This window comes from Polypterus senegalus, chromosome 4, assembly GCF_016835505.1.
Source record: "Polypterus senegalus isolate Bchr_013 chromosome 4, ASM1683550v1, whole genome shotgun sequence".
Classification (NCBI taxonomy): domain Eukaryota; kingdom Metazoa; phylum Chordata; class Cladistia; order Polypteriformes; family Polypteridae; genus Polypterus; species Polypterus senegalus.
Genome location: NC_053157.1, coordinates 222,945,384 through 222,968,257, shown reverse-complemented (window position 1 = coordinate 222,968,257; position 22,874 = coordinate 222,945,384). Strand labels below are relative to the sequence as shown.

Sequence of the window (22,874 nt, the reverse complement as noted above, 5' to 3'; positions counted from 1 at the left end):
AAAAAATAGACAAAGGGATAGAAATCCCGGGAAGTGGAGGAATGGAAGTTAAGTGTATAATGTACATGGACAACATTACAATTGTCACAAGAGGAGTATCAGTTGATAGCGCACTAGAAACAACGGAGAGATTTTGTAAAGCTGCTGGTACGAAAATAAATTGGAAGAAAACCGTGTCGAGTCCAAGGAAAATGGTCAGAGGTCACAAATTCCAAAATAAAAACCCACAGAAAACCTATCAAGATACCAGGAATCTGGTTTGGGAGCAAAAAAAGGGGAGAAAGATTGGAAGAGGACATGCAAATATGTCAAACAACCAACCGGGCTGTGGAAATTAAGGAACATTAGCTATGAGGGGAGAATCCTCCTCCTAAAGTCAATCATCTTGCCAAAACTGATTTTTTTGGGCAACAATATACCTAACAAAGAGAGAGATCCTAAAGAAGATGAACGACAATGTTTTTATTTTTTCTGGGGATCAAAATGGGAAAGATTAAAAAGAGAAACCTTGGTGAAAATAAAAACGAAAGGAGGAAGAGATTTTCCCGACCTAAGAAAGCTTCTGCAACTGCTTATATTAAATTAACAACAAACAAATAGAAGACCGTATGCCTTTAATATTGCTAAAATTTACAAACCTGTAATTAACTGCTTAGAAAATAATAACTTTGGGAAAGAAGCAGGGAAAGTGTGGGCAAACTGGAGATTAGTTGTGAAAACAGTTAAGAGCAAGGAATCAGCTACATGGCTCAAAGAAACTAAAGCGGAATCAGGAAAAATATGGGAAATTATATCCAGCAATTACCTACGAAATAATCTGAAAGACTTGGCATGGCAAGCCGTACACGATATTCTCCAGACAAATAATCTGTTCAAAAGAATATCAGTAAAAAAAAACCAAAAAAAAAAAAAAACACAAAATGTCCCTACACACAGTGTAAGGAAATCGAAACTGCCAAGCATGTACTGTATGAATGTAGAAAGGCACAAGTGGTGTGGAATAAAGTAAGGATGTAAAAAATAGTGTAATTACAAATAGATAAAGAAATAGTAATGTTTGGCAGATCAAAAAGAAAATGTGTGTAAGGAAAAATGGGTCAGAATAAATTATATAAAAGGAGGCAATTTGGGTTAGAAGACTGATATATATATATAATATATATATACAAAAAAAGATACACTTCTCCCCATTGCAAGTGTTTTACAGATGGCCAAAGAAAACATAGAACTTTATGAATCAAGGCCCTGAAAAAGAAGACCACCCCGAGGTAAAAAAAAAAAGAAGTAATTGAAAAACTTAAAATTTTATATATGTACTGGGTTTTAATGGTTTGAAATGTTTTATTATAAAACCGGTAAATCCAAACAGAAGCCATGGAAAAGTCATGGAGTTCAGATGGAAACCGGGAGAGAAAATAAAAACTATTTGGTTTTAAGTGAATAAAGCAATTAGCACAGGGGAAAAAAAAAAAAAAAAAAAAAAGAGGTTCTCCCAGGGCGAGGCTCATCCATTGCACTCCGGGTGTGCTGACCCCTGCGATTTCCCCAAATGCGGGAAACTCGACTGCATAATTTGTGGTAGTGGGGGGCTGCGTTCGCGCTCTCCCCTGATAATCCTGGTTCAAAAAATAGACCGAAAACATCCGTTTCAACTTATGGAAGTGGTGCTTGGGCGATTGTGAAGCAGGAGCCTGTGAGACAACAGCTCTGGGAGCTTTAAGCAATAAAGAAGTTCCAAAAATCAAAATCGATCGATCAATCTGTCTGACCATTTATTTATTTAATTATTTTAAGGACCCCCGCCCCCTAGAAAAATGATAAATTAGTTAATTTAAATTAATATTATTTTTATTTTTTATCTTAAGGACCCCCCCCCATAATAAAATACAAATAATCATTCATCCTTTTTGTGCCTCTTTACTGATTTTAAGCCGCTTTCCTTGCTGCCAAGAGCAAAAACAAAAAGACAAGGTGAAGGGAGACTGCTGCTGGCAGAAAGGCAAAAGCTTACAGCACCCGGTAATACCAGGCGGTCTCCCATCCAAGGACTAACCAAGCCAGACTCTGCTTAGCTTCCGTGATCAGGCGTATTCAGACTGGTATGGCCGTAAACGAGGGCTGCTCATTTTTTCTCTCCCCAAATAGGCAACTTTAGAAGCCCTCTTTTTCTCACTCTATCCTTCCCTTGTCTGTCTTTTTTTTTGGTCATTTTTTTGAAATTTTTCAGAATGTCTTTTGAATTAGAATGTTCATTGTCCTTCATGCTGATCCCCTTCTGTCAGCTCTCTCGCTCTCGCCACCCATTTGGGACCCCCCTGTTCCCCGTTCCTCCTCATGGATGGATGGATAGATAGATCTCGTCCAGATCTTCAGACTGGGAGCCTGCAACTTTACAAAGGGGGGCATCTTCCAGAAAGAACCAGCAACCTCATGTCCTTGCAAACGTGCAGTCCCACAGTGGCATCAAAAAGGGAGGGCAAGCACTGGCTCAAGTCTCGAACGTGTACCCAGGGCTGCCCCAGATCACTCCGCGGCCTCAGCCTAGGTCTTCCCGAGGGTGCTTTGCTGCCGTGTGCGAGCGCCCATGCCGAGGAGTTCTTCCTCTCAGTCTCCGGAGCGCAGGGTCGCCTCCCTCTTTCGCAACTTTGCCTCCTGCCGCCTGTCTAAGCTGTTGGGCGGCTGTTTCTCATTCAGCACACCCCCCAGTCCTACCCCTTCTGTTTCCCTTCCAGCCAATAAGCTCCAGCGATGGGTGGCTAGTTTGCATAAGAGCGAGGTGCACCTTGGGTTTGCTGGCGAAACCGGTCTAATCAAGGTGGCGAGGTCGGTGCAACCCCATCATCCGGGTCACATGGGCATCTGGGCATCTGGTCAGCGGCTAGCTCCCGCGCATGCGCGTTCCCGAGGCCGAAGAGGCCCGAAGGATCCTGAAGGACCAAGGACTGTGCTGGGAAAAATATCCCACCGCTGAGCAATGAAGCCAAGGAAGTGGGAGGATGAGCGCCGGGCTGAACAACTCATACTTACCTGGCAGGGGAGATACCATTGGTTCTTCTCTGTCAGGTGTAGGGAGCGCCCCACGATCTTGGATCCAGAGCTGGGTAGGTTGGCATGTCCACCACGGTTTCTCTGCTTCCCTTGGTTCGCGGTGTTTTAAAACATTGTAGGAGAAAGATGGCGGAAGTGATGGACGTCAACGGCAGAAGGATTGAAGAAGACATGGAGATGAACAGAGGACTTGGATTTTTTGGGAGATCTGCAGCCCGTATTCCGATTGATGGAAGAGAAAGGTAAAACATGGTTTGTTTGGAGTTGAAGGATGGACAGATGGATCAAGGGGACTTCAGTAAGGCAGTGTTGCAGAAGGCTGTACGTTTTTCACCTGGTGAGATTGACTACCTTTTTGCCTTTCTGGGTAAAACTACTTTTGAGGTGGTTTTTAAGAGTAGATTATATGACAAATGTTTGAGAACCGTGGAGAGAGAAACTGGTTAACCCAGTTTTGGAAAAGTTTTTGATTGTGTCCTTGAGTGACAGGATGGACAGAAGAGTAAATATTTTAATGTTCACAGAGAAGGTAAAATTGCAGGATATTTCTACATGGATTGTTACAATTTTGTGATGTTAAAACTAGTATGCAAATGACGGATGAGGATGGGATATAAAAAAAAAAAAAAAACGGGTTGTACAAATTTGATGTAATTCTCAAAAAGGAGAATGATACAGAAAAGGGTGATCCATTTGCCTCCGGTCATACAAATTGGGACTGTCCGAGGGCACGTTTTTTACTCGGGTCAGCCACAAGTATGCAGAAGGTGTGGAAACGAGGGTCATAAAGCAGCAGAGTGTGGCATAAAAAAAAGCCTCCTATGCTAATATGGTAAGGAGGAATACAATGAGAGAAGAGAAAGTGATAGCGCTATTGGATGAGGAGTCTGAGGAAGAGAGAAATGGAAGACATAGTAAGAGAAGGAATCCAAGGAAGTGACGAGAGAAAGGGAAAATATAGACCCTTTAAAACACTGGAGTAAATAGTAAGGGAGAGAGCGAACAAGGAGAGAGGGAGGATGGAGGAGAAATTGACCTTTTGGCATTAATCGAAGAAAAAACAGACTGAGTATAGAAAGAAGAATGGAGCAGCATTCACAGAACATTCTTTTCCACATAGGGAGATTATGGACATCCTCAGTGGAACGACAGTTTTTGGTCAGTCCCCTCAGCAGGTGAGGAAGGAAAACAGAGCAGGAGGAAGGGAAAGGCAACATAGAGACAGCACAAATCAACATAGGATTACAGAGGAAGCGTGGGCCAGATATCGTCTCCAGCGAGCTCCGGAAAATCAGAGGGAGGGGGAGAAAAACCAAAGGAATGGGGGACAGCTCCCTGTTATTTAGAATCTAAAGACATGGAAGGGTTCGTTTCAGCTACGGGTATGAAGGGGGTGGAGAACGGAGATGAAAGTGGCCAAGAAGCCCAAAAAATATGAAACTCTGGGAAGTAAAGGAAAGATAGGTGAGGTAGACTACACTACAAGGAAAAAATGAAAATTAAAATAACCTTGAATGTAAGAAGTATTCAAAAATAAGGAAAGGAGAAAAATTCTCTTAAGGTTTGCCGGTGGATTTGATTTGCATTCAAGAATGTGGTCTACCTTTTAAAAATCATATGAATATAAAGACGACTGGGAGGAAGGGGCAGCTTTTTTTTCCAGGGACAAATGAGAATAAAAACGCAGGGGTTGGGGTGTTAAGAATAAAGAAATCGAAATTAAAACATTTGATGAAATAGTGAAGGGGAGACTGATTAAAATTAAATTATTAGTAACAGGAAGTACGATCACGTTAATTAACGTATATGCACCAACACCCGTCCAGAGGATGGAAGTGTTCAATTTACTGCAAACAGCAGTCGCTTTAGAAAACAACTTAATTGTGGTGGGGGACTTACTGTGCTAGTGATCAAGAGCTAAGAGGGCAACAGGAAGACAAAACTGCTAAAAAACTAAGAAATTATAAAGGACTGTCGCATGAAGGACGTTTTTAAGGAATTAAGAGAAGAAAAAGGTTTTACCTGGAGAGGAACACGGGGAAAGGCCTCCAGAATAGATTATATTTTGGTCGACAGTAATTATGAGCCCAAGAATTGGAAATTAAGACCAGTATTTTTTTCACATCATTGTAGTTTAGAGGCAGAGATACAGAAAGGAACAGAAGAGGAAAAAAAAGGATTGTGTGGAAACTGAATGCAACTCTGTTATAGGATAGAAAAATTAGGGAAGAATATGGGCAACGCTATAGGGAATGGGAAACCCTAAGAGAGTGGTGTGGAAGTCAAAAAGAGTGGTGGGAGCTGATGAAAAGGGAACACTAGGGAATTTTTCCAAAAAAAGGGTAAAGGACGAGAGGGGAGAAAGAAGAAACAAAAATTGCAGGAAAGGCTGGAATATTTATATACAATTGAGGATTATGATGGCAAAATAGAAACAAATTAGGAAGGTAAATGAAGAATTACTTAAAGTCTACAAAAAAAAAGGAAGAAAAGATAAAATTTCAGAGTAGAGTTCAAGAACAAGGAGAGAAGTGCTCTAGATACTTCTAGAAAGTAAAGGAGAGGAGAAAAAAAGGCTAAAATAGTAGAAATAGATGAATATGGAAATAGTAAAAGAGAAAATAATGAAATAAGGGAAATGTTTCTGACACATTATAGAGAAAAAGAAAAACAAGGAGGATATGGACACAATGATAAAGACGATAGACCGAAGATTTGCAGAAGGACAAAAGGAAAGTTTGTGTCGAGATATAAATGGAAGAAGTGGAGTCGGCTGCTAAAATGTGCAGCAGAGGAAAAACTCCAGGGAAGGATGGTTTGCCGATGGAGTTCTATTTAGAATTTTGGGATACAATAAGAAATCACATATAGTTTGTTTATAGAAATTTTAAGAGACAAAAGAAATGACAGAAACAATGAAAACAATGATAAATTACACTTATTCCCAAAAAGGAGGAAACAACGAATATAAAAGGATGGAGACCTATTACATTGTTCTGTCAAGATTATAAAATATTGACTAGAGTTTTGGCAAATAGACTGAAACCAAATATTGACAGAGTAATACAAGAAGAACAGGCATGTGTGGTACAGGGGAGAAGTGCAGCAGATAACCTGTGTGTTTTAAGAGACTGCATTCATTTTTTGAGAGAGTGAGAAATCCGGATATTGGAATTTTAAAATTTGGATTTGGAGATGGCTTCTGACAAAATTTCACATGAATACATGTGGAAGATACTCACTCCAAAACATGGGAGTGCCAGAAGTTTTTATGGAATGGATAAAAAGTAATATATAATGATATACGAAGTCCGATAAAAGCAAATAATAAACTAACAGGAGATAAAGGTGAAATGTAGAGTAAGACAAGGGTGCCCATTGTCAGCAGTGTTTATTATATGTATAGAGCCTCTTTTAAATAAGATCAGAAGTGACAAATAGGAGTGGAAGTGCCAGGAAGTGGGGGACAACAGATAAGGGTTTGCGTATATGGATGACGTAAGCGTCATAAGAGACGTGTACAGTGTAAACCAAATAATTGAACACACAGAATCTTTTTGTAGGGCATCGGGTTCAACTTTAAATCTTAAAAAATGTGACTGTGTGTTGTAGGGGAAATGGAAAGAAAAGCCAGAAGGAAAGAAAAATTACAAATCTGGTTAAAATACTGGGTATAAATATTGGAGACAAAAATATAGAAAATAAAAGGAATGGAAAGAAATGTTAAAGAAAATTAGTAAGAAAATAGGATTTTGGAAGTTAAGGCTGACAATGGAAGGAAAAATTTTGCTGATAAAAGCAATAATTTTACCAAAATTGGCATATTTCGCCACGGTGTTCTTTCCATCGCGAAAGATTTTGAAAAAAATTAGAACTTGCTTTGTTTTCTTTTGGGGATCAAAATGCGAAAAAAAAGCACGAAAAATAGTAACCAAACAAAGAAAAAGGAGGAAAAGGCTTTCCAAAAATAGAGCAGGAATTAATATTAAAACATGTAGCAACAGTAGTTAATATGGCATTGAAAAAAAAAGGGAAAATGGCGGACATGGTAAGGTACTTAGTGGGAGCAGAATTAAGAAGATCAAAATTGTGGAGAACTGCAAAACAGACCAATTGCCTTTAAGGTACCTCAACATTATATAACAATAATAAAATGCCTGAGGAAATATAAATGGGAGGAAGGAGGGGCCAAAATATGGGGGAAGGGTTAGAGATGTTAAAAAATATATTGAAAAGAAAGAAATGGCAGTTAAAATTCAATCACTAACAGAAGAACAGACAAAAAGTATGGCAACAAATTACTGCTAAAGAATTGACAAATAAACAAAGATTTAGATTGGTTAACAGTATGAGGTGCTACCGGCAAACACAGCTATGTACAAACGAAGAATTGCAAAATCTCCAGTATGTCCCAGAGAAACATGCAGTGAGATAGAAACAGCAGTACATGTTTTTTGGCAATGTAAAAAGGCACAAGAGGTGTGGAAAGGGATATTGCAGAAGTGGGACGGGGTAATAGGGAAAGAGGAAATAAAGGAAGGAGTATTGTATGGCTTAGTGGGGAAGGGGTTAAATGAAAAAAATGGGAAAAGAGAAATGGAAGCTAATTAATATAATAAAGGAGAATATGTGGTGGGAGAGGAATGAAACTGATACATAATAAGGATGTACCCATTAAAAGACTTTTACAGAACTGTGAAAGAGACATAGAAGATTGGAGAGTCAGGGAGGATAAAATTGAACAAGAACAGAGTTCAAAAAAGCAAAGGTAAAGGTTTTTAAGATTATATTGTTTGGGAGGAAGGGAAGTGCTAAAATATATATATAGCAATATAGCACGTGTGTGGGAATGGTGGTGGATAACAGTGAATTAGCAAATGGGCCAGACTTGTGTGTTAGAGTTGTGTCGTTCACGAACGAATCGATTCTTTTGAACGGCTCATAAACATGAACGATGGGAGCCGAGTCGCGGCTGGGGGGAGCCGCTCTGTTATTCTTTTTTTCCTATGCGTGTTTCACACAGATGCACACAAATTAGTTCCTCCGAGACAGAACAGTCTTGCGGAGGAGGGGGGGGCGGACCCACACAGGGGGAGGGGCGCACCCAGCAGGGGTGCTACTGCCTAACAATGATAGTCGTGCATGCATCCTTCACGTGACGCGAGTACTCCACCCTGCGTGCCTCTCATTGGGTAGGAGCCATAGACTGTAAATACTGAGGAGCCAGTGAGTAGGAGCGGAGCCATGACTTGTGCATGCTGCTGTCACATGCTTACTCCAGTAAAATTAAAAAAAAATAAAAAACGTGCGAGTGCCTCTCTGTCTCAGTGCCAAAGTCAGTAATAGCGGGTCGTTCGAAGGAATAAGACACACACGTGAAAATGAGCCAGAAGAAAAGGAGCAGCATTTGGATGCACTTTTCTCGCGAAGAAAACAGTAAGGCTAAATGCAGCATTTGTCAGAAAGTCATTTCATTTAAGTCTGGGTCAACAAATAATTTACACAGGCATTTGAAGACTCAACACTGCAGGTCACAGGTTTGAGAGCAGAGCCAGACTCAGACAACAACCGTGACACTGATGTGTCCATTGCCTCCTCTGCCTCCACATCAAGTGCAACTGCAGCCCCAGCAGCCTCTGACCCCACAACATCGCCTGGCCAGGCACGACCAAAAAGAAAGCAGACATCCATCAATCAATATTTACCTCCTGTCTTGACCTCATTAAGACAGGAGAAGATAGATGAAGAGCTGGCAAAGACGATAGCCACTGACTTCCAGCCTTTCTCAATAGTGGAGGACACAGGATTCAAAAAATATTCACAGGCGCTCAACCCCTCCTACATTCCTCCAAGTAGGAAGGCCTTAGCCCAGAAGGTCACGGATATGTTTGACAGGGAGACAGCATCTTTGAAGAGAAGGGTGTCAAAAGTACCAGCTGTCTGTTTAACCACAGACTGTTGGACTTCAAGAACAACCGCATCATACATGTCTGTAACCTGCCATTTTATCGAGGATTTCCGTGTGGCCTCCTGCCTCCTGGACTGTTTTGAATTCAGTGAGCGGCACACAGCAGACACCATTGCACAACAGCTGCTTAGTGTTGCAGCAGAGTGGGGGGTGGACAAGAAAGTAGTGTGCTGCCGAACCAATAATGCAGCAAATGTTACTAAGGTTATACAAACCATTGTATGGATGCACCTTCCATGCCTGGCCCATACTATTAAGCTGGTGGTAAGAGATGCCCTGCAAGCTTCAAAGCCCACCTCATTGATAAGGTGAAAGAGGCAGTGGAATACATTTAACAGAAGCACCGTGGGGGCACAAAAACTGAAGGAGACTCAACTACAAATGAAGATGGAGGAGCTCCGACCAAAACAGGATTGTCCTACAAGGTGGAATTCCACCTACTACATGTTGTCCCTGTCCCAGAAGGAATGGACCACAGGGCAAGAAATTTGCACAATCTTGCAACCATTTGAGGAAGTCACTGTGGAACTCAGTGCAGAAAGGTATGTAGCTCAGTTGGACAGCAGTATATTTCTTTAGCATGCATGCATAGTACCGGATAGTAAATTATGAATATTTTATACCATATTAGAAATCTGTGTAATACATTGGAGTGTATATAAAATTGTCAGTAGATTTCTGTAGCCTGCAATTTCCTGATAAATTATGGATATTTGATACCACTATAGATATCTGTTTAAATACATTGTAATATTTATCATTGTTTCAGCTTTAAAATTGCAACATTAAAGTTTTTTTTTTTCCCCACCAGCTACTTGACAGCCTCGAAGGTCATAGTGCTGGCCAGGGGACGTCAAAGAGCCACCGCCGATTTTCGGCGAAACACTACAACAGCGGCCGCGCAAGGTGTGATCAACAGTCTGTGTGCGAGTATGTCATTGCGATTCCACAGGATTCATGCCAACCACATACTAGCAGATACTGCTGCACCTGACTCGTGTTTTAAGAGGATGGCCTTCCCTGATGGCAGAACAGCAGAGGAGACGTTTCAAAGGCTGTCAACTGCAGCAGCAAGAATTGGCAGTGACACACCCATCCAACAGCAACCAGCTATGGAAGGACTGGAAGGAGCAGGCAGTGGTGCTGGATCAATAATTTGGAGCTATTTCCATGAGGAAGTAAGGGTGGCAACAATAATTCACATTTTTTTCTCTAAAAATCTCTAGAATGAAATCAGTCTGATATCTCAGTCTAAAACTTCCACCAGCTGTAAATCACTGCATTTAATCTGTACATACTGCACATATGCAAATCTACTATTGTCACTTCTAATTAAATGCTAACTGCATTACATTACAAAAGTTGAATCTAATCACATAAAAATGGTATCTCCCATTGTTATATCTCCTACCCCTATGAGCAGGTAGCTGGAACAGTGGAAGCCAGGAATCCTACCGCCGATGCTGTCATGGAGGTGCAACCCTACCTGGAGGAGCCCTTTCTTCCAACACATGAGGATCCCCTCAAGTGGTGGGAGAGTCGAGCCCCCGTTCACCCCAGGCTTAGCAAGCTGATGGCCAAGAAGCTTTCTGTTTTGGCAACATCAGTTCCCTCTGAGAGAATATTCTCAAACTGGACAGAATCTCAGAGAGGAGAAGTCGCCTTAAGCCCAAAAAGGTCAGAGCTCTTGTCTTCCTTAATGCAAATTTGTCCAAGAACAAGAAAGAGGCAGAAAAAGCCATAAAGTAAAGAACTGCTTTGTATTTATTTACATTGCATTTTGTGTTCATTTAAGACTTGAAGGGGCTGATGTCCTATTTGCAAAGTTTACAGTAGTAATAATGTAGACATTTCCATTTTATTAATTCTAATTTTATCTACAGTATATATTTAAAACTTGAAATATTTTTTGTTTTCTATCAAAATGTTCTTGTGTGGAAGTGTTTGTAGTAAAAGCTGTTTTGCACAGAAATTCATTGCAGCCGGCTTTGTTTTTGATGTTTATTTGTGAGTAGGTATTGTATGAACATAAGTCAACGTAGCTTCACACATACACACACTTTGTACTAAAGGTAAATCCAAAATAGTGATGTCACTGTCTAAGCAGAAGGATGTTGTGCAACCCTATGGAATAGTCCACACATGACAAATGAGGTAATCAATATTTTTAGAATAATTCAAACTCAGATATTGGTGTGCGATATCTGAGTTTTAATTTGACTACAAATCTCACCTCATCGTTCCTCCCAGTGATTATTTCCAGGATAAACTGAGATGCCCCCAACCTGGCGTCTTAAAACGGACTAAATATTTAACGGCTCTTTGAAAGGAACGGATCGCCAAGATCCGGATCCCCTCAAAGAGCCATAAATCCCATCTCTATTGTGTGTGTGTGCCTAAAGCTAAGACACTGAATAGAAAAATTGAATGTAAGTGAAAACGGGACAAGCAAAATAGTGTTTGTCTAAAGTAATGAGATTAAAAAAAAAAAAAAAAAGTTCTCCTGTAAAGCAAGTATTTTTTCATCTTTACATTTTTTCAGTGCACTGTTTTTTCAATTTTTCCACCGGAAACATTTGAGAATTTTTTTTTCCACTAAAAAAAATTCTTTTCACAATTATCACATTTTTCAAAAACATTTTTTGATTTAAAAATAAAAATTACTTACCTGTAATTCTTTTCCTATATATAAAAATACTTACCTTTAGTCCAACTTGGTTCCTGTAATACAAAGCCATAATTTGGGTCTGGTGAGTACTAAAAAAAAAAAATTACTTATACTTGCCTGACTAATAATTGCATTTCTTGCTTTTTATTGTAATTCCTAATATAGTGACAATATAATAAACTATAAAAAAATACCTGTATAAGAGCCCAGAGAAATACTTACCTGTGAGATTAACCAATAGCCTATTTTTTAAATTTTTTAGAATTTAAAATTTTCCCAGTTTTTTAGTTGGTTTCTTTTCCCTTATCTTTTTGTAGCCAAGACGTCATCCATGAGGGTGGAGAAATTATATTTCAAGCTCCTACAGGGGATTCCCCATCTAGAAATCGTAACAAATAAGAATCCACCAAAAGGTATGGCTAAGCAAGTAGAAAGACTCACCGTGTTCATTAAACCTTCTTCTCCTAACTCGGTAACTACCTCAAAAATTAGAGCAAATACAGATCTGTGGTTACAGGGTGTACTTGAGGTATTACGCGAACATTACCAGTTAGTTATTAAAGGATATTGTGAACAGTTACCTGTATCGGATGAGTTGGCGCAGGCTAAGGCCATTTCTATGGCCCATAAAAAGTATAGAGGGAAATTAACGGATTCTTCTCTTGCTTCCTTTAGGCAGCACATTTTTGTCAATTCTAAAAAAACAAGGGGACTTACCTGTATTGGCTCAGGGCGAGGCCCTCCAGCGGTCCTCTTCAGATCTGGGGTTCTCTGTGTCGGCTGAGTCGGCTCCTCAGATTTCTGTGGCTTCGGCTTCGTTGCCCTTGGTTCCTTTGGGTGTGGATGAGGATCCTGGAAGTGGTGAGGACATTAGTTCTTCCTCCCCAGTGAACCGTGTAACATCGGTCGCGGTGGAGGGCCCTGGCAGAAAAATTACGGTGAGAAAATGCTCTCTCGTTTCAGGTGCAGTCAGTGGGAGTGACCAGATAAATATTAAGGCAGCTCAGATTGAGAATAACGTTTTATTAAACACTCAATTAAAAAACTAATGTTCCAACAATTGGGGATAACATGATGATTGACCTCTCTCAGGATTCGTCAGAGGATGGCATTGATACTGATGACCCCAAAAGTAAAGTCTGCCATTTAGAGAGCTTGTCATGCTTGCCGGTTGCATATGAAACGGAGACGTTAATTATATAAAGACAGTTCCTTGACCAATTTCAATGTCGCCATTCATCTGAGCTTAACCCTGTTGGTGATTAAAAAATCTAACATTAGCGAGATTATTGCGGCATTTAAACAAAAGGACCGGTTATTCCTGGCCTTAAGAGAGTGTGGATTTTGGCTGGTTACTGGGACGTTGTCCAAGCAGGTGCTGGAGGTAAAGTCCAAATTTTGTGGACCAAGATGTTTGCCACCTTACGTGGCATTTTCCTTCAAGCACAGGTTTTTCTTGCCCAGGTGCCTCTTCACTGCGGACCCGGTTCTCAATAGAAAGATGTTCCAGTTCAATGAGCAGTTGTTAAAATGCGACATGACGAGGGTGATCTTATCTCCCAAATTTAAACTGTATAGGGAGGTGGATCACCCGGATCGCTTGGGTACAATTTCTGCTCATGAACTGGTCAATTACTGGGTAATTAAAACCTTGAGTTGCAATTAGTGTGCTGCCTTCAGGAAATTTTAAAATATGAGTATAGTAGTGGGTGAGAATGTGTGTGTATTAGTTTTCTTTCTCTGTTTCTTTTGCCATACTAAAATGACTTTCTTTCTATTTCCAACCTTAAATTTTACTGGTGTAAAAAGCCCTGATGTTAAGACCTTAAGGTCATTGGCAGGACCCAGGTACAATGTGTAGAGGTTGGTTTTTCTTGCTTTTTTCTAAATAGGAACTATCCCTTTCCCAAATTCTAACCTTAACCCCAAGGGGGTCAGGAGCCCGGAGGCTAAAATAGTACTGGACAGCCCTGATGTTAAGATCGTGTAGGTCGGCAGCTGGAGATTGGTGATAGGTCGGAATTTGGAGCTCTATTTTTTTGTTTTCTTTAAATAGTGTGGTAGGAAAGGGAAAAGAGCTGTGCTGAGAGTGGGTGCGATTGTGATAGGACAGGTTAAGTTAAATAATAAAAAAGTAGGCCAAAGAGGGGACGTGTAGTTATAGTTAAGGCAAATAGTGAATTCTAAATACCGGATTTTGAAAAATCATTAGGGGTGGTACTAATAGCTAGTTGATGTTTTCTTGATATCTTTAAGTAATTAAATTTTAGACTTCTTGTAGGATTGCTAGGAACAATTAATAAGTGATGATTGGCCTAAAAAACCCACTTTTTGGGATGGCTCATCTATAAAAACAAAAAATAAAAAATTGTCCTAAAATCTTTATGGAAGTTTAGTTTGATGATTATTGATAGGATTAAATGGAAACAATTGGGAGTAGTCATTCAGAGCACTCTAAAAGAATATATGGAATGATGGTCCGGATAAAATATAAATAAATATAACTGTAACAAGTATACCCATGCATTGATTTTCACCGCAAGGTGAGCATCCCCTACCCTAATCCTAACCCGGCATGTCAGGAGGAGGCCTTAAAGAATGTCGGCAGTAAGGTGGATGTAGAAGATCAGAGGAGAATGGTGGAAAAAATAATGGAAATCCGAGGAGCCATAAAACAGGGAAAGAAGGGAAAAACACCAGGCATAGATGGATTGCCCCAGGAATATTATGAAACCTTTCTGGACATAGAGGAGGATTTGGAAGACCTCTATAAGGAAATTAAGGGGAGCGATGTCCCGGAAACTTGGAAGAGAGGAATTATAACATTGATCCCGAAGAAAGAGGAGTCGGAAAAACGTTCCGACTGGAGGCCAATAACCCTCCTCTGCCAAGATAAGATATGGGGAAAAGTAATTGCAAATCGAATGAAGGGTTGTTTAGATCAAATAATTGGAACGGAACAAGTGTGTGCAGTGCCAGCGAGAACCATAGTCCCTTATTCTTATATGGTGGCGCGCTATGTGAGTACGCAAGAAACAGGGGAATCCCTATAGGATTGGCCAATTTAGACCTGGAAAAGGCCTACGACTCTGTAAACCACGAATTTATGTGGAAAACGCTCAAAAGGGTAGAAATCCCAGCAGGGGTGAGGAAAGCAATTGAAAATTATTTAGGAGCGACAGGGAGGGTGCTCTTAAACGGGAACCTGACAAAAGACATAAGTATTGAAAGGGGTATTAGACAGGGCTGCCCTCTCTCAGCCATTTTATTTGTATTAGTTATTGAGCAACTGGTAAAGAAAATAAGAGACAATCCAAAGATAAAAGGGTTGGAGATACCAGGAAGTGGGGGACAGTCTGCAAAATGTACAGTGTACATGGACGACATCACCCTAATAAGCAGAGACTGCCTATTGGTAAGGAAAGCCTTAAACGAGGTAAAGGGTTTTTCCAAGGCAGCAGGTTTCCAACTAAATAAGGGGAAAACCGAGTGCCATCTGCAGGGCAAGTGTCAGGAGGACTTTGGGCACGATAGGAAAATACACAGAGGAGCTGTTAAAATATTAGAAATCCATTTTGGAGATGAGAGGAAGGTAAGTAGAGACTGGAAAGAGATGGAGAGAAAGTTATTCAAGCTCACAAGTCTCTGGAAGACTAGGAGACTAACATAGGAGGGCAAAATATTGCTAATTAAGTCAATAATTTTGCCCAGGCTCTTTTTTCTGGCAACAGTTTTTTTAACCGTCAAAATATATTTTAAGGAAAATCGAAAGACAATGTTTTTATTTTTTTTGGGGGTCTACATACGAGAGGGTTGCAAGACAAAGTAAGGAAACAAAATAAGGGGGAAAAGGTTTTCCGGACTTAAGGATCTTGCTAAGATTGAAATACACGGCCATTTACATATCCTTGATACAGAGCGGGAATGGGCAGGCAGCAGACTTAGCCAGGTACATGATGGGTGGTCATCTAAGAAGGTTTGGGCTCTTTAAAACCCAAAATAAGAAACCATACGAGTTTAGATTACCCAAACTATACAGGAGGTTGATAGACTGTAATCAAAGATTGTGGGCTTCAGCAGGATGAAAAGGACTTGTGGAGGAGGTGGAAAGAATTAGTGGAAAAAGTAAGGGAAAGTGAGAAGCCAGTAAACATTACTGGGAAATCTAGAGAGGAATCTAAAACTGATATGGGAAAGATTTGGGGGAAAATGCCCAAACAATCAAGTAGCAGATGTAGCCTGGCTGGCCGCCCACGAAGCACTAGAAACCAACCTGGCAGTAAGTAAAAGAAATATTTTACAAGGGCCCAAATGTCCCAGGGGTGAATGTAAAAAAAAAAATGAGTCAGTGGGACATGCAATGTGGGACTGCCCCGCAGTGGCAAGGATATGGAAAGAAGTAGGGTAGAGACAAATAGTAGACATCAAGCTGGATAGAGACTTGGTGGTGTTTGGGAGGTCAGGGAAAAGAGAGGTCAGGAAGAAAGACTGGGACCGAATAAATGTGATAAAAGTATTGTGGAAGGCAAGGTGTGCATACACAAATAAAGAGAAGTTTTTTCCCCCCCAACAGAAAATGATTGGAATGATCAGAGAAAACCTCTCGTTTTATGAGAAAAACCATCTCTCATGGGGAAAAAAAAAAAAAAAAAAAAGTGGTTCTCCCAGGGCGAGGCTTATCCATTGCACTCCAGGGGCCTTATGTATAAACGGTGCGTACGCACAGAAATGTTGCGTAAGAACTTTTCCACGTTCAAATTGCGATGTATAAAACCTACACTTGCCGTAAAGCCACGCACTTTTCCACGGTACCTCATGCCTTGTCGACGCAGTTCTCCGCCGGTTTTGCAAACTGGCGGCACCCAGCGTCAAAGCAGTGCTACTGTTCTTGTGTGATTACTCATTATTTTCATGACGCGGCTTTATAAATACACAGAAACTAACCGCATATTGTTTATTGGATTAACGCATCTGATTGTAATTAACTTGTAACAATATAATGGTCCAGGGAATAGCCATAGTATTCCAAATACCATAACTGCTTTAGTGTTGTTACTCTCACTTCTTCTTCTTCTTCTTTCAGCTCCTCCCGTTAGGAGTTGCCACAGCGGATCATCTTTTTCCATATTACTCTCACTGCACCACTCAGTATTTATATCACTGTATCGGAGTGTGAATCACAGCAGCAGCTGATCGGAAAGAGAATTATCGGTATACAGCTTTAAGGACACACCGTCTCAGCCACTGCAAAATGTTTTAAAGCCTTTCCTGTACAGACCTCGCGGTTCAGAAACAGTTTAATCCCAAGAACTTTAAACGCACTCAATTAATTGCACCTTGTAGAACTGTGTGTACTTATAAGTACAATCACCCCACTGTAAACTTGCACTACAGTTATAATATCTCACAACCTGGGCCACTTTATAAAGCGCGTATTTACATATGATGACGATATCATTTTTAAGATGAAATGCAGCAAAATATGTTTGTTAAATTATACACATAAAACTTTAACTTCATTTAAATAATCTATATTCTTCACTGGGAGTGTCGTGAAGGATAGAATAATTAAACATGTACTACGAAGATATTTCAATGTTCTTTAAACGTTTTGAAGAATCGGCGCTAAGCCTACAGATGGCTTAACGTCTATTACAGAGCTGATTGTATGGCGATCGGTTACTTGTGGAAAGAAAAGCACCGACTGCAGTGACGGCTACGCCAATATATATTGAATATAAAACAGAAAGAGAAAACACCACAGCTAAAAACGCAGCGACAAATTTCGACAAGATAAATGCTTGTCATGAGCACGAGGCTCATGAAACACATGTTTAATAATGTGCTTTAGCTCCTATCATCATGAAAATGACATCACGTATACATCTCAGTATTTTAGTTATTCAGAGAGCTGTAATATCACGAATGTAATGGATTGTGTGTCCAGTTGGAGGAAGAGAGCCAGTTTAAGAAGCAAGTAGTGATTCACACACAGAGCACATACGAGTAGAAGATCAAATACAAAACAAAGCATTTAACGTGCTATACTTTAATTACGATGTGATTTGAGAAACTGGTTGATTAAACGATTTTAAGATTAAGTTTATAATGTTCTACTTTAATGACAAAATAAACTACGTGATTAAAGTGGAAATGTCGAGATTGAAGTTGACATTTCGTGCTTTTTCCCCACCGCAGTGCCTTTTTCTCTGTACCCTAATAAGTTTTCATAGGACACTCAGACAGTGGGCTTACAACTCTTCTTTTCACGGCGACTTTGATATGTGACTTTTTTTTTATTTCCGGCACTGTGCGATTTTATGAATGTGAGCTTTCAAGTTTCTCCAACACGCTATGTCACTCGATCAACTTCACTTTGTTGATTATACCACGGTTTATTTGAACAAATAGTATGTTTTTCCTTTGCCTCCACTTGGTATTCGCTGAAATTCTTTAATTTTTCCCCGTGCTTTTCCCATTGTCTTTTCACAGAAGGCTGCGCTTAAGGGCGATTTATATTGATTTGCATATTCAAATAGGCGTAATTCTGGGAGGATTTCGGGCGTTACATAATGCGCGTGCATGAGCGTTAGTTTTCACGCTGATCGGGATTTATGTAGCGGAAGAACGTGGAAGTTGGAGTACGCACAGATTCCTGCATCTGGATTTTTCGGTGCGTAAGCATATTTCGGCTTTTGTGCTTACGCCATGTTATAGTGTGAGTTCTACGCACGGCGTTATACATGAGGCCCCAGGTGTGCTGACCCCTCAATTTCCCCAAATGCGGGAAACTCGACTGCATAATTTGTGGTAGTGGGGGACTGCGTTTGCGCTCTCCCCTGATGATCCTGGTTCAAAAAACAGACCGAAAACATGCGTTTCAACTTATGGAAGAGGTGCTTGGGCGATTGTGAAGCAGGAGCCTGTGAGACAATGGCTCTGGGAGCTTTAAGCAATAAATAAAGAAGTTCTAAAAATCAATCGATCAATCAATCTGTCGGTCTGTCTATTTTAAGGATCCCCTCCCCCTAGAAAAAATGATAAAAATATTTTAACTAATCAATTTATCTTAAGTAACCCCCCCCATAATAAAATAATAATAATAAAACAAATCATGGAAATATTAAGTGGAGCGGCAATTCTGTGTCAAATCATCACAGCAGGAACTGGTAGAAGATTTAGGTCAGGAAAAAATAAAATGATGCAAGACAAACCTGGTTTGCAAAAAAAAAAAAAAAAAAAAAAAACCACAAACACGTGGGCCAGACTTACCAGTTAGTCCTGGAAAAATAGACAAAGGTGGTGGGAAAGTGCAGGAATGGGGTTTAGCTCCTTATTTGGAGGCAAAGGATATGGAAGGATTTGTATGTACGACAAGGATGAAGGGAGTAGAAGAATGGAAAACCGAGAGAAAAGCTGCAAAGAAACCAAAGAAAAATATTCCCACCATATCTAAAGGGAAAATAGGAGGGGAGGTAGACCACACGATGTTTAAAAAGAAATGAAGATACAAATAGTTACTTTGAATGTAAGGAGCATTCAAAGAAAAGAGAGAAAATTGGTGTTCTCCTTCCTGAGTAGTTTAAAAGTAGACAGTGTGCATACAGGAATGTGGCATACCCTTTAAAGCATCCTATAAAGAGTATGAAGAGGATTGGAAAGGTGGCGAGTCTGTCTTTCCTGGGACAAATGAAAACAAGAATGCAGGGTTAGGGGTGTTAATAAAAACTAAAGGAATAGAAATCAAAATCATATGAATAGTCATGGGAAGACTAATGAAAGTTCATTTGGCAATAGGAAACAATGTAGTCAAGCTGATTAATATTTATGCTCCAACAACTGTCCAGAGGAAGGAGGTGTTCAGACTACTGGGAATGGTAATGGCAGCCGAAAATAATTTAATGGTGGTGGGTGACTAATTAGATAGAACAGCTAGGAAATTAAATGAAATTATAAAGGATTGTCAAATGATGGATGCCTTCCAGGCGTTGAAAGGAGGTGAAAAAGGAGATACATGGCGAGGGACAAGAGGAAGATCGTCTAGGATTGATTACGTATTGGTTGATAAAAACTTTGAACCAAAGACCGTTTGCTTAAGGCCAGTTTTTTTCTCAGACCATTTAATGTTAGAGGTGGAGGTAAGAAAAGGGAACGAAGATGAATCAACAGACTTTCTTTGAAAATTAAATGTATTGTTGTTGGATAAGAGAATTCAAAAACAGTATAAGCATTATTATAAAGACTGGGAAACCTTAAAAGATTGGTGTGGGAGCCAAAAGAGATGGTGGGAATTAATGAAAGAAAACACAAGAGCTTTCTTTCAGAAGAAAGGTAAAGAAAAAAAGTAGAGGAGAAAGAAGAAATACAAGTTTTACAAAATAAACTGGAAAAATTGTATAGGTTTGATGTGCGGGGTGAGGAAACCGAAATAGAGACAAGGATAATTAAAAGAACTGGAAGTATAATACAGGAAGAAAGAAAAGAAAAAAGTTCCAGAGCAGAGTCAGGGAGCAAGAAGGAGAAAAATGCTCTCTATTCTTCTTCAAGAAGGTGAAGGAGAGGAGAAGAAAGACACGGATAGAAGGACTGATAGACAAAGATGGAAATGTGAAAAACGGGAACAAAGAAATGTTAAGGATAACAACATTTTATAAAGAAATTATGAGAAGAAAGAGAGAGACACAGTGTGTTAAAGAACTTGTGCAAACCATAGACCAGTTTTTACAGTTGAACAAAGAGCTACAACGAGAGATAGAGTTCAATCCAAGTACTAACCGAACCCAACTCTGCTTAGCTTCCGAGATTGGACGTATTCAGAGTGGTATGGCCGTAAATGAGTGGTGCTCATTTTTCTCTCCCCAAATAGGGCTGTCGTTTAGAAAAGAGGGCTTTTTTTCTCTCCCCTGTCTTCATTTTTTTTTGTCATTCTTTTGACATTTTTCTGAATGTCTTTTGAATTAGAATGTTCATTGTCCTTCATGCTGATCCCCTTATGTCGGCTCTCTCGCTCTTGCCACCCAATTAAGAAACTCTGTTCTTCCTCATGGATGGATGGATAGATCTCGTCAAGCTCTTCAGACGGGGAGCCTGCAACTTTACAAAGGGGGGCATCTTCCAGAAAGGACCAGCAACCTCGTGTCCTTGCTAACGTGCAATCCCACAGTGGCATCAAGGGCAAGTACCGGCTCAAGTCTCGAACGTGTACCCAGGGCTGCCCCAGATCGCTCGGCGGCCTCGGCGCAGGTCTTCCCAATGGTGCTTTGCTGCCGTGTGCGAGCGCCCACGCCGAGGGGTTCTTCCTCTCGGTCTCCGGAGCGCAGGATCGCCTCCCTCTTTCGCAGCTTTGCCTCCTGCCTGCCGCCTGTCTAAGCTGTTGGGTGGCTGTTTCTCATTCAGTGTCCCGCCCAGTCCTATCCCTTCTGTTTCTCTTCCAGCCAATAAGCTCCAGCGATGTGTGGATAGTTTGCATAAGAGCGAGGTGCACCTTGGGTTTGCTGGTGAAACCTGTCTAATCAATGTGGCGAGGTCGGTTGTTTATAATACGTTTGTTATAATATTAAAAATTGTGTTACTGTATCTGTTTTAGATCTTTAATGTATTTTCATTCTTTTTCTGTGTACTATGCTATGAAGAGCTGAGCCAGATTTGGCACAGAATGTCAGCAGTCAGAAGTGCTGAGCCAAGCAAGGCATAAAGACAGACAGTCCTTTTAGGGCTGACAACAGCTGTCCCTAAGTGTTATTTGACCTGCCAGAACAAGTTTGTCTGCCTTGTTTGGTAATTGTACTGGGGATTTGGTCGTGTGGACACAATATAAAAGAAGCTGGAACCTTGCCAAGCTTTGAGGACCTGAGTGAGTGGAAGCGATTGACTCAAAACCCACCTCCGTTGTGACAGCAAAAAGCAGTTTCTACACGACCGAATCCCCGAAAACAAAAGAAACTAAAAAAGAACTTGTCGGTGAAAAATGAAATTGGCTGGTCTTCCGTGTCTGTATAGCAACATAAGCCACATTAAACAAGCTAGGTATATTCTGTCTTTTCTGTGACTTTGTCGCTGCCTATCGCTGAAAGGAGGGATATCGCCGTTATTTATAATTTATAGAAAAGGTTTATTAAAACGCCGCAATATAAAAGAACATATTTCCAAGGAGCTAACACTCCCATCGGAAACATCGGTGCAACCCCATCATCCGGGACACGGAGTACACGGGCATCTGGGCAGCTGCTAGCTCTTGCACATGTGCGCTCCAGAGCCCGAAGGACTGAGAACTGTAGGGGAACGCCTCCCGCCGGCGAGCGATGAAAACGAGGAAGTGGGATGTTGACAGGGTGTACAACTCATACTTACCTGGCAGGAGATACCATCTCATCTGCTACGGTGTAGGGAACGGACCCTTTGGGGGAAAAAGAAATAGGTCGGCAAGTCCACCATTTCTTTTGAATCTTTGGGATGCGGCCTATTTGGAGAGTTTTCTTTGTTTTTGTTACAGGTTGGTTAAGACTCTGAAACAGATTGTATAGAGCACTTTCCGATCGAGGATGACGAGAAGGAGCAGAAGGTCGACGACGAGCAGGAGGAGATGGCTTCTGAGGACGGATGGAAGAACGTGGTCCATTTTACCTTAACAGGAGGGACACACATGGCAAGGAAGGAGTTTACCTCCGGTATTCTTCTTGGAATTCTGGTTTTTACGGCCAGGCAAGTAGACTTTAAATTTGTTTTGCCTAACAAGTAATCCTTTGAGGTAGTTTTTAACAATGGCCAGTTGGTAGAGAAGTGCTTAGAAGCTTTTCAGGGGAAAAAGAAAGTTCAATCAGTTTTGGAAAAGTTTAATATCCAGGCCTTAGGGAGAAAAAAATGGCAACTGTAGCCATGTTTATAGAGAAAGTGCAGTTTGAAGATATCAAATTTTGGTTAAATAAAAAGATACCAAATTTTGACAGACCATTGCCAGGGATGAAAACGGTATAAAAACAGGGTACTATAAGTTCCTTGTAAAACTAGAGAAAGATAGTGAGGGAAACTTAACACCCACCAGTCATTCTCCTAGGGAAGGAAAAAGGGGTAATATTTTATGCAGGGCAGCCAAAAGTATGCAGGAAATGTGAGCAGGCAGGACATATTGTGGCAGAGTGTAATATCGAGATCTGTTGCAAATGCCGAATGAAAGGGCATCAAGCTAAAGAG

At 40.6% G+C, this 22,874-nt stretch overlaps 2 non-coding genes across 2 annotated transcripts; both read left to right on the top strand.

Annotated features, from left to right (window-relative positions):
* The first annotated feature begins 1,445 nt into the window (after positions 1-1,445).
* On the top strand, positions 1,446-1,610 carry LOC120529160. The gene has a single exon (XR_005633677.1). It is a non-coding gene; the product is annotated as a U1 spliceosomal RNA (small nuclear RNA).
* Positions 1,611-18,367: 16,757 nt separating this feature from the next.
* Positions 18,368-18,526, top strand: LOC120529176. Its single transcript, XR_005633685.1, has one exon. It is a non-coding gene; the product is annotated as a U1 spliceosomal RNA (small nuclear RNA).
* The last annotated feature ends 4,348 nt before the right edge of the window (positions 18,527-22,874 follow it).